The 12,827-nt window shown below is 31.6% G+C and overlaps 1 long non-coding RNA gene across 1 annotated transcript in view; it reads right to left on the bottom strand.

The window, feature by feature from the left end:
• Window positions 1-9,319: 9,319 nt before the first annotated feature.
• The window catches only part of LOC128286906 (uncharacterized), an 83,743-nt gene continuing 80,235 nt past the window's right edge, over window positions 9,320-12,827 (bottom strand). Inside the window, exon 3 of the long non-coding RNA XR_008277595.1 lies at window positions 9,320-9,520. This is a non-coding gene — a long non-coding RNA (uncharacterized LOC128286906). The remainder of the gene's footprint in view (window positions 9,521-12,827) is intronic.

Genomic DNA, 12,827 nt, shown 5'->3' with positions numbered 1-12,827 from the left:
CTTACACATTTCATATCATGTTGCCATGGTGTCTTTCAACCATGGTCTTACACATTTCTTATCACGTTGCCATGGTATCTTTCAACCATGGTCTTACACATTTCATTTCAGAAAGCACACTCCCACGAACCTCATCCTTACAGCGAGATTACCAGTCCAGGCTAAATCCCCTGTAATATAAACTCATAGAGTATTGTCGGGATTACCAGTCCAGGCTAAATCCCCTGCAACGACAATTACTCTAATGAGCTTGGATCTGAATTACCAGTCCAGGCTAAATTCAGACCCTAATTCGGATTACCCATCCGTGCTAAATCCATTTTACACGTATTCTTCGGGAGGGCTATATCAGAATAGGATCACCCGTCCGGGCCAGATCCTTTTTACCGTCAATTCCTTTTCCAATGATCCATCGAATTCCATTCCATTCAACCGGGATTTATTTTCAATTTATATCGAGTATTATCAATATTTCATCAATTATCATGAATTGAACATTCAAATCATATTTTCATCACATAACCACATATTTCAAGTATTTAAAAATATAATTCAAGTTACACAAACTTACCTCATTGCTTGTTGTGTTTATAATTTCATTAATCCGATATCTTTTCTTTTCCACGATCAAGTTTCGTATTTGAGTCTTCCGGATCTTTATAAATAAATTTGATCATCATTTTCATTCATTTCATATTCTAATGCATTTAATTAATGCTCTAGGCAAAATTACCATTTTGCCCCTAAACTTTTAATTAATGATGATTTCATCCTTAGGGTCAGGAAAATAAAATTCTTGCAATTTAATCCTTATTTCCAGCTATTATTCTCATACATATTGATAACAGCCCATGAATTCTATAAAATATCAGAATTTTCCATAATTTCAACTCTTTTCAATTTAATCCCTAAAACATGTTTTCCCCCAATCTTGAACTAAATTAATAATTTCATTTAATTTTATAATTTAAAATAATAAAATAATCCATTTCATGCAATTTGGTCATTTCTGACATTTTTACAAAATTACCCATAAAGTTTTACTTTTATTCAATTTAGTCCTTGAGCCTAAAATATGCAAATTAGCCATGCTAGATGAATATTCATACATATTTTTCCTCCTCCTCCTCTCCATTCCACATCCTTAATGTATATACACACTTGTAAGTAACATTATCTATAATTTTTATTATTTACTTTTATGAATATTCAAGCTGTCTATCTGCATCATAATCACTAAATTATTTATATCTGGAGATATAGAACTCCAAATTAAGATCTGATAATTTTCCCTGAAATTAGACTCATATATATTATTTCCATAAAATTTCCAGAATTTTTGGTTTAGCCAATAAGTACAGTTTATTCTTTAAAGTCACCCTTATTCTGCTGTCTGACAGTTGTGACCCTTCTTCACTAAAAATTAATTATCTCCTCATACAGAATTCGAATGATGTTTCCGTTTGTTTATATTGAAAATAGACTCATTCAGGATTCTAAATATATAAATTTAAGCCCATAATTATTTTATCCAATTTTTTATGATTTTACAAAGTCAGAACAGGGGAACCCGAAATCATTCTGACCTTGTCTCACAAAATTTATCATATCTCATGATTTACAATTCCATTGCTTACATCATTTATTATATAAGAAACTAGACTTAATAATATTTAATTTAATTTTTTATTCATCCTATAATTAGATTTTTACAATTTTTGATGATTTTTCAAAGTTAGACTACTGCTACTGTCCAAAACTGTTTTAGTGCAAGATATTAATTACCATGTTATAACACCCTTATTTTCTTTTTCTACACCTTTTCTCTTCACTAACATATCAAGAATATAGGACCTTATGTAAGAAAACTCTACTATTACATTATTTCCATGCTTTGTCAATAATAACAAACTTAAAAACATATTGAAATCTTGATGTACTTAACTTGTTCTATTGATACTAATCTTTAACTTGATTTTCTCTCTCCTCCAGCTTCAATTTCTTGAATCCAACTTGATATTCTAACTCCTCATGGTCTCCTTAACATTTTTCTCTCTTAGTAGCTATGGAAATTCTTTTGATTTCTAGGTGAAAATGGTGAATTTTTTGTGGAAGGACCAAATTATAAAGAAAGAAAACTTCTTTTCTTCTTCCTCTCTCTCACTTTGGTTTGCATGGGAAAGAAAAGATGATGATTCCTCATCTTTCTTTCTTTATATATCCTAAATAAAATAATAATAAAATAATAAAATATCATTTAAAAATCAATTTAAAGTATTAATAAACTAATATTTTTTATTTAATTTATCTAAAATATCTCCAACATCATCATTGTCTCTAGATTTCTCTCTCTTCAAATTGACCATTTGGCCCTTAGTGATCTTTTAAAATTCCATTCTTGAGTCATCACTTAATTTGGTAAAATTGCAATTTAGTCCCTCATAATTCTTCACCTATTCAATTTGGTCCTAGCTCATCAATTTTCATTGGTTTCTAGATCATTCCACCCTTAAAATATTTGCACTATTAGTCCTTCAACTTTTCATATTTATATTTTAATCCCTCAAATTTTGAGTATTTACTCTTGGGCCACAAAACTTTTCTCACTTTTACAATTTAGTCCTGTCTTAAATCAGTATATCATAATATACTTCCCAGTGACATAACTCAAATTTTCTTCTTCTTGTCACTTTATTTCCTTATTTTACTATATTAAGGATAATATCTTACTGTAGAAATTTTCAGGGTGTTACATGCTGTCTTGGGTATTGGAGGGAATTACTCCCAAAAGATAGAGACATAGATGTGACTGACTAGACTAACAGTATATCAAACTGGACCTATGAAAAATAGATCTTGAATTCATTTATAGATTTATTCACTTATGACATTCATAGTGTGACATACCTAAATCTTAAGTGAATGACAAACTATTTATGCGTGAGTCGTACATTTTTTTGTAAGTAAAAATCTGAGCTCGAATAGATAAGGAACCGAAAGCTGGGGCGTTGGGTGTATGACTTCTGTTGTACGTTGCGTCATTCACAACAGTGGAATTTATAGCCTGAGACATAGGTAAATGATATCCTTTCATTAGGATTACATGATTGATGAAAGTAAACGTGGTCACGGGTCATTCATTTATATGATGAATGACTTGATTACAATTTGATAGTAATTGACTTTTTATGAAGGAAGATGTAATGATTATCATGAGATAAAAGAGGATCATATTAGGAGGGCGAATATTATCCCAAAGAGATTAAGGATATCCTATGAGGGTAACATACGTATAACAAAGTCATTGGACGAGCACTTAGTGGATGCTTTCGTAATGGTAAGTCGTTAAAGATAACTCCATCACGATACTATAATGAAATGACTTCGTGACTAATTGAGTTTATAATTAACAGGATAAAAATCAGAACTTAATTATAAATCATTTGAGACCTAATTACATATCACCAATCGGTCCCTCTTCTAGCTCATTGAGACCGTAAATGAATTGCGTGTTTGAATCAAAATGAACAGAATGAATAGAAACAGAGAAATAGAAAACATTCAGAAATGATTATAATTTTCTCCGAAATAGAGAAATGAAATCATTTGGAAATGAATATGGGTTTCAAAAAAATGAAAATGAAAATGAGAAATGAGAAATGAGAAATGAGAAATGATCTATTTGCAAATATATATGGATTACTTAAAAATGATTGGAAGAATAAATTTATGTTTTTAAGCAGTTTTTAAGCCCGAAAATAAAAATAAATCATTTAGTCACAGTGAACAAGTTTAGTTGTGAAATATTGAATATATTTTCTTGGAAAATTTACCAATGGTAAAATCATCATAATTTTATTAGGGGTAAATTTGGGATGTGAAATTTATTTAATTGGAAAATTAATGTTTATTTTGGAAAATATAAAAATATGTATTGGGTTGGATTAAATTATAAAGTGTTGAGTTAAAAGTCCAGAAAGCACATATAATTGTGCCTAATACAATGAAAGGCCCAAATCTTCATCATAATACATATAAGGGGAAGCACACTCTATCAATTGTGCCCAATACAATGAGAGACCCGAATCCTCATCATAATACATATGAGAGGAATCACACCCTATTAGCCCTTCTCCCTCTCCTAATTGAACTAGCAAGTTTTTTTTCTATTTGAAATGAACTTCTACAATTTAATAAGGGTTTTACCTTCTTTCCCTATAAATAGATAGCACCGGTAGAGATATTTACAGAACTTGGAGAGATTGTTACTCTGCCAAAAAATAGAGAGAACTTATTCTTAACTATTAAATATATTTTTCTAAAATAACAATTCTACTTATTTCTATTAAAGAGAGAATTTTTGTTTTCACCCTAAAGATAAAAGAAAACTTTTTCTAGTTCTGTGTTTTGATTCAATTGGTTTGAGCCCACACTCGAAGCAGTTCGCTGTATGAGAATAGCGGATAAGATCGTTTGGTTGAAAGTTAGAACATGTCAAGGATCCACTTATCCAAAAAACACAAATATGATTTTGGTTCAAGGTTTAATGCTATAAATATCACAAATTGGGTCGGTTTTCAAAATTTTAGTTTTTCGCTGTGTAAGAAAATCGTTTTCAAAATGGATACAAGAATGGATACATGAATCAATCCACCAACACACCAAATACGCACCGAAGTGCTAATCAGACTTAAATGCACTGATCCCACCAACCACACCAAAATATGTATGTAACCCCAGGGTATTTGAGCTGGTGATAAGTTCTCAACCCATTGGGTATTAGAGAACTATCACAATATGTACACACATGGCGCTGAATCTCTCACCTATCAATATGGACCCTATGGCATGTCAACTATACTTGTGACTCTATCTGACTACGTTAATAGTACAAATTTCATAATTAATCATCGTTTAATATTAAGTCAGCACAAACATATACAAATCACATACCAATGACCACAATTACAAAAACATGTATATATGTAGCTTTCAAATATAACCATATCAATATATTACTATTTTTGATCATTTGAAAATTCAAGCATATATATTTAATTATTTAACGAACTCTAATTATAAGAGTACAAACCAAATTAGCTATTTGTTGGTTGTTTTGCCTTTCCTTTTACTTTTGACATGTCGGCGTCGTCTTTAGCTACGTACTATAAATTTGGATATATGAAATCCATTAATCACACAATTCAAATGCAAATCAATACATTATAAACATGAATGCATTTTAGTCAATTTAGTCTTTGTATACCCTAATATTTGAAACACTCATTTCTCACAATGTACTAGACTGAATTTAAACCGACTTAATAAATATAGTACATGGACCTCTTACAACCATTATTCATTTTCAACAAAGTTTTATTATTTACAAATAAGTCTTTAATTACACAAAATTTAACTATTTAACTATGCTTAATTCTAGCCTAATTCCATACTTTTCACTAAAATTTCATCATAAATAACAATAACCTTAACTACTATTAACATGCATGAATTGAATATTAAACTTCTAACTTCTTCAAGTTTTTCATTAATGGAATTTCATATTAAACTCACTAATTTAATAATTTAAGTAACAAGTCCTTAATACTATTATATTTTAACTAAAATTTAACCAAAATTTGATGATAAAATCACCCATTTTCCTTTATCTAGGTTCAACAATCGTAGAATAAAAGGAAGAAATGATTTTCTTCTTATTTGGTGGATGGTGGAAAAGATGAAGGAAGATGATGTTTTTCTTTTCAATAATTAGTAATTTAATTAATCTAATTAGTTGTTAATATAATACCTTAATGAACTAGTTTAAGCAATTCATGTCTCATATACCAAGTTTATACATTAATTCATTTGACAATTTCATATGAACATACCATGTCATACTTTCTAACAATAAGTTACATTCATTTCCATGTCATAATATGCCTGTCGAAACCATTTATTTTGAAAAAAAATGAGAATCGACTTTTAAAACCGAATGTGTGATTGGGTCACCTACTAAAACATTTTGTTCCATTTAAATCCATTTTTGGTCCACGTAAAAAGATGGGTTCGGGAGTCGGTTACGTATGAGGATGGGTTAACACCCTCATTATGCCCAAAAACTGATACCAGATTGATTAAGTGCTGCCTTTATGTCTAGATTTTAAAAAAAGAGTTTTTGAAATGTGGTTCTTATTCAAACACTTAAGTGGTTCAAGTTGGTCGTCAAAATTCTCTCGTTTCAAAAGAATGTAGCATCACATCCAGCACGATTGGGCGCGATTCTTCATACCTTTGAAAATATGATTGATATTTGACTTCCAAAACCTTTTAGGTTAAAAATTATAAAAGGATATTTAGATATTTAGTCCAACGAAAAATCGTACCCAGCACGGTAGGGCACGTTTTTCCGAATTTCTAAATATTGAATATTGCCTTGTTTTTAACAAAGAAGTTTAAATAAATGGTTGTAAATTATCTCAAAATGCATTTATTTAGTTCGCTTGGGATATAAAAGAACAAAACAATTAAAAATCGGGCCCAAATACGTGGGAGACAAAAACATGGTATCAAGCATAGCACAAATATATGTGAATTCAACATAACATTACACTATTGAATAACAAAGATAACAATGCGAAAATCCAATCTGACATATACAATAATGATATTCCATCTTTTCATATTGAAGCGATATTAGCAATCAAAGCCCGATGAACTTCTTTTTGAAAATATATATATTTTATAACATTTACATGGCAAATTAATAAAATGTAAAACAAATTTTGAAGGATAATAAAAAATTTAAAATAAATGAACAAAAGAAACTTTGAAACCAATACATGTATATAATTTTAAACTAAATTATATGTACAAAAATTTTAAAAATAGGCAACATATGAGAGAATTGAAATAAAGTTTGAAATCAATGAAATACAAAACAATTTGAATTAAAATTGATAACACAAATAAAATGCAAAACTTAATAGAATTAATATATATATATATATATATGTATAAAAATAATAGATGAAAGTGTTGAAAAATATATATATATATATAATAAAATAGGCTTTTTAAAAGAGCTAGTTTTTGTATAAATATATAAAAATATATGTATGTGAATAAATTCAAGAAGTGATATATACATAAAATAATATAAAATTAACAATATATAAATAATAATGTATAATATAAATTTTAAAATAATATATAATGTATAATGTATAAATTTTGAAAATAAAAATACATGTATAAAGAAAATTTTAAAATAGAAATTTTAAATAATAGAACAATTTAAAGAAACAATTATACAAATGAATGAAATAACAAATTAAAGCAATATTTGAAAAACTATGTTAAGATAATTTTAGAAAACAAATAATAAAATCTTAAATAAAAGCGAATAAAAACATAAATTAAAAAACTTGATTGAAATGAAAATAAGATTAAGAGGACAATCTATAAACAAATAAAATCAATAAAACCAAAGATTAGACTAAGATGAAACATGCACCAATGGTTAGGGATTTAAAATACAAATATCCCAAGCTTCGAAACGCGGCATTTAAACAAGGACCAAATCGCAGCAATGCGTAAATCACAGGGAAAATGTAAAAATAAGTAAATAGAATCAAGGCCGAAAAACAGATCAATGCAGGATAGGAGGGACTCGTCGCAAAAATTGACCTTTCAGGGTGAAAAGGCGCAAATCCGGGCCTCCAAACGGGTCAACGCACAGATCCTTGTTTTACCAAACGACGCCATTTTTGGACATATATATGAATAAAAACAAAAGCCCTAATAACCTCAGACCGATTATTCTTCTCAAAACAGTTTCCAAAACCCTTTTCTTTCAAAATTTTTGAACCTCTTCTCCCCCCTCTCAGTCGACCGAACCAAAAGGTTCTTTACCCTTCATCTCCATGTCGTCAAATCGGACCCCCCCGAATCCTCATCAAAGCTTCGATTTCAATGAAGTAAACAAGGATTCGAAGGCTTCTTCCATCAGATAAGTGCTTACGCCCTTATTTATTTTGTATTTCACACACAATAATGAAAATCAAAGAAAAAAAATAGAAACCAAAATCGAAAGAAAAAAGTAAACTCTAAAATCACCTCTTGAAAACTCTCTTTGAACTGATTTCTATTCTTTTCATATATGTGTGTATTCGACTATTATTCTCTTCGTAAAAAGAAGGGGAAAAAAAGATCCCTATACATTTCATTCTATCCAGTTTTAATAACCGAAAAATAAATAAAAATAAAAGGAAAAAGAAATAGATTTTGTTGCTGTAATTTGATGTAATCTGCTGTCAACTTGCTGCTTTCTCTTTTTGTTTGTTAATCTGTTGCAAGTGTGGAGGCCGTGGTGCTGCTGACATGGCGAGGCCGTTCGTGGGGTGTGACGCGAAGTCTTCCAGAAGCTTCACTGTTTGGGGCTACTGATGGTGTTTGCGGTGCATAAGAAAGGCGGCTTGGTGGCCTAAGGTTTCCAATTTCTGAAAATAGTTAATGGGCTAAGTTTTGGGTTAGGTTCTTGGGCTGTGTAATGGGTTAGGATTAGGTCTAATTTCATGGGTTTTGGTTTTATTAATTCGGGCTTATTTGGACTTGTTTAATGGACTGTAAATTTGGACTTTATTTATTATTTTTTGTTATTTTTATTCTGTTTTGGTTTTGATGTGGGCCCGGGCCAAATGGGCCTATTACAATGCCAATTATTCATTTCATATCTTATTTCTTTCTTGAATCTATTGATTCATTTCGTTTCCACATCGACCTTCGAGGCTCATATAAATCGATTCACATGATCTTTCAGATGCTGACATTTTCCACATTTTATATTAATATGGATACACGGCACAGACTCAAGAGGGATACATGAATCATCCAACTGTAACACCCCAAACCCGGCCTAGACGTTATGATCGGATCCGACATGCCACATCGAAGCGTTCAAAACATTTTATTTTGTTGATCCAGAAAAACTTACTTAGTGTTTTAAAAGATAATTTCATTATAGGTTAAAGTGAATGGAAGCTGTGCACTAGGTAGGAAATTGGAAAAGAGGTGGTGAGTCCATCGGACTGCTTAAGTACCAAGCTCCCTTCGGATCCAATCCTAGACATGCATACCGCCATTGCCACACCTTAACGTCATGGATATTTCTAGGAAACCGATTTGATTAAGTCAATTTTAGGAAAAGTGATTAATCTTGGAAAATACTTTCATTGCGGAAGCTTTACTTGTTGTCGTGTTATTTTGAAATCAATTGTTGTTTTTGAAAACACGCTCTAAAGCTATCCAATTTCAACAGTTAAATATAAGTAATACTTATCTTAGTAATACATATTAAAAACCATCAAAAATAAATAAGCGGCCTTATTACATTTAAAAGCCCAAAACCTCAAACGTAATTAAAAGGATGTCTAGTTCACCAGAAGAAAATCAAACTTTCAGAACGGGTGGCCACTCCGAATTCCCTCACAGCTCCAAGCCCACTATGGTTGGGGATTTCCTGTGTGGATGAAAATAAAAGGGGTGAGTTTGGGGAAACTCGTGTGTAAGGAAAACCCATTCAAAGCCCAAGTCAGCTCAAGCCTATTGGGCCTAAGCCCATTCAGATAATAAGTGGTCTGGACGAGCCCTTTTCAGATTACAATAAACTGGGCCTTAGCCCCTTATTCAGATAACAGTATGGCCCATAAGCCCATTTCAAAATACATGCAACATCAATAAACATATGCAAGCCCATTTGGGGAGACTACTCAACCCACCAACCACTACACTCCACCCGTACCAGCCATACACTCCATGTGGGAATAGCTCAACCCACCCAAATTTAACACTCCACATTTGCGGCCTTTCGCTCGATTATCGATAAATTGAGGCAAAGCCTCCAAGACGTGGACAAGCCACTTTCAGTACTTCCTCCGTCAATATCCCAATCCCATGCATCAGATAAGAACAACATGGCATGCAGTAAATAACAACAGTCAAACATGCATTTAGGTCAATTTAACCCTAGGGGTATTTCGGTAATTTTGTACCTAGGGGTATAACAGTAATTTTCCATACATAGGGGTATTATAGTAATTTAGCTGTTTTTAGGGTTTTTCATGCATATTCCTACTTTTCACGTACTAACAGACTCACGTACCGAGGGTTCTTACCGAATTGGGCCCGTTGGCCCATCATTCCAATTTTGGCCCATTAAGCCCAAAAATATCGAGGGCACAGAAATCATGCACTTTGCAGTCTAAATTTTGCAGCTTACCAAAAACATTAATCGATTTACCTCACGAGCATTCGCTTTTCTCGCAAATCTACAAAATACCGGTTTTCGGCATTTCGCTTTTCGACTTTTGCCGATCCAGACTAAGAAAGAGGGTGTTAGTTACACACATTTGCGACGATATCTTGCCGAGATCCACACACGAACGCCTACAATTGGATTACTAAGACGTTAATCTAACTATTCAAATACGAACTACGATTAACCCCTTACAATATTCGCCAACCACACCTACAGATCATAGTAAGCTTATAAGAAATCAATAAGCAACTCATTAACAAATTTTTGTCAATGTTTACCATATAATCATAATTTCACTGCAAGCTGTCTTCCTGAGCAACAGTCACTAAATCATTTATAACTGGAGCTACGAAACTCCAAATCAAGTGCCGTTAATTTTCCCTAAAAATAGACTCATATATCTTCTATCCATAAAATTTTCAGAATTTTTGGTATGGCCAATCAATACCAGATTTTTCTTAAAGTTTCCCATGTTTCACTGTTTGACTAATCTGACCACTCTTCATTACGAATCAAATTTCTCATTGTACAGAATTCAAAATATGTTCTCGTTTATTCCATTTGAAACTAGACTCATTAAGCTTTAATTACATAATTTATGCAGCTTCTAACTCATCTCCCACAATCTATGGTGATTTTCCAAAAATCACGTTACTACTGCTGCCCCAAGCAGATTTATTACCAAATCACTCTTTCACACCTAACTTGCATGCTTGTTATTTAAACATGTATATCACCAATCAATCATCACATATCTATGATTTTCCTTAAGTATAATCTCCATTTCATCATTTTAAAGCACAACATGTTAGCCGATTTTTCCCCTTAGCATCTAAGGCACATGCATGCTCATTTGTTTGGCTCAACTTCACCTATCTTCCATTTTTCATCAAAAGAACATGAAACAACAACCATTTCCTTCATTTTAATTCATGACTAAATGCTCACAACACAACTAAAACCAAAATATGCTTCAAGAGTTAAGGTAGAATCAAAAAGAACTCATGAACATCAAGATAGAAGCAAACTACCATGAACTTACCTTCAATTTTCTTCCCCAAGTGACCGAACATTCAAGAGCTTTCTCCTCTCCTTTCTCTTCTCTAACTTTAGGCTATGATGAACAAAGATGGACAAAACTTTGTTCTTTTCACCCCTTTTTCTTTTAATAAAATTTCATATTTCATCCATTTAATTCCTTAATACAAAAGACATGAAATGCCCATCATGGAACATTTACCTAAACCATTATCATGGAACATTTACCTAACCCATTATCATGGAATATTTACCTAATCCATTATCATGTAACATTTACCTAACCCATTATCAATTTGTACCATGAATTATGGATATCAAGTGCTCATATTGTCTACAACAACATGATGGCTGGCCACTTCATGTAAAATGGGAGGTTTGTCATGCAAATCCTCCTATTTTGCACTCCTATTTATTTGGTCACTTCAATTTAGCCTATAGCATTTTCAAACATTTTCATATAGGTTCTATTTTATAATTTCACCACTTTTTTCTTATGGAACAAAAATTAACTAAAATTGTCGGGTTTTATCTTAAGCTTGGGCCTTCTAGAGGCCCACTAACATAATTAAACCTATGCCAACATTCACAGAATTCCTGAAAATTGGGGCGTTACACCAACCATCACACCAATACGGCACATAGTACCTCATTAGAATGTTCAAAGTATTAATTGTGCTTCGCACCTCATCGGTATAGCCGAAGTAAAATGTACTCCGCACCTCATTGGACATTCGAAGGAAATATGCACTCTGCACCTCATAGGTAAAATCGAACCATAAACTCGTACACAAATATAATTCTACGGCATGTCGAATATATCCAACTTTGTCAAAATAGTTAATAGGGTAACCAATGTTCCAATTATACATCATTTACATATTCACATATCAAAGTTTCATACCATTTTTAGATCACATATCATATATCACAATTTCATTTTATGCTTGGATATGTTATGTTCATTTCAACTCAATTCATAACATTTCATCTTACTTCATATAAATCGACTCATGAGACAAATAGAACATTTACCACATATAAACCAATTCGTAACATCCATGTATGTATATGTGTATATATATTGAACTCGAATCATAAAAGTACAAACTGAATTTTTGTCTCTCGTCTTTCCTACAAACTAAATTTTTGTCTCTCGTCTTTCCCTTCTCTTAAGATGGACCAGTGTCGTATTTAGCTATGTCCCGACATCATCTTTAGCTACATTCGATAATTTAATTATAAAACAATGTCAGTTCACATCCAAATCACATTAAAATACACAACCAACATATTTTTCATTTTATTCATTTTAGTCTTTATAACTGAAATGCTCACATTCTTCTATATCTAACATCAGATCAAAATATGATTTCACATTATTTCATAAGGGACCTTATAATTTTCATTTATAGCTTAATTTATTGAAATTTTCAATTTATTCAATTTAGTCCCTAATATCACAAAGTTA

The sequence above is a fragment of the Gossypium arboreum genome, chromosome 13 (assembly GCF_025698485.1).
Source record: "Gossypium arboreum isolate Shixiya-1 chromosome 13, ASM2569848v2, whole genome shotgun sequence".
Classification (NCBI taxonomy): domain Eukaryota; kingdom Viridiplantae; phylum Streptophyta; class Magnoliopsida; order Malvales; family Malvaceae; genus Gossypium; species Gossypium arboreum.
Note: the sequence above shows the minus strand (reverse complement) of the source record. Positions and strands in the feature narration are given on the sequence as shown.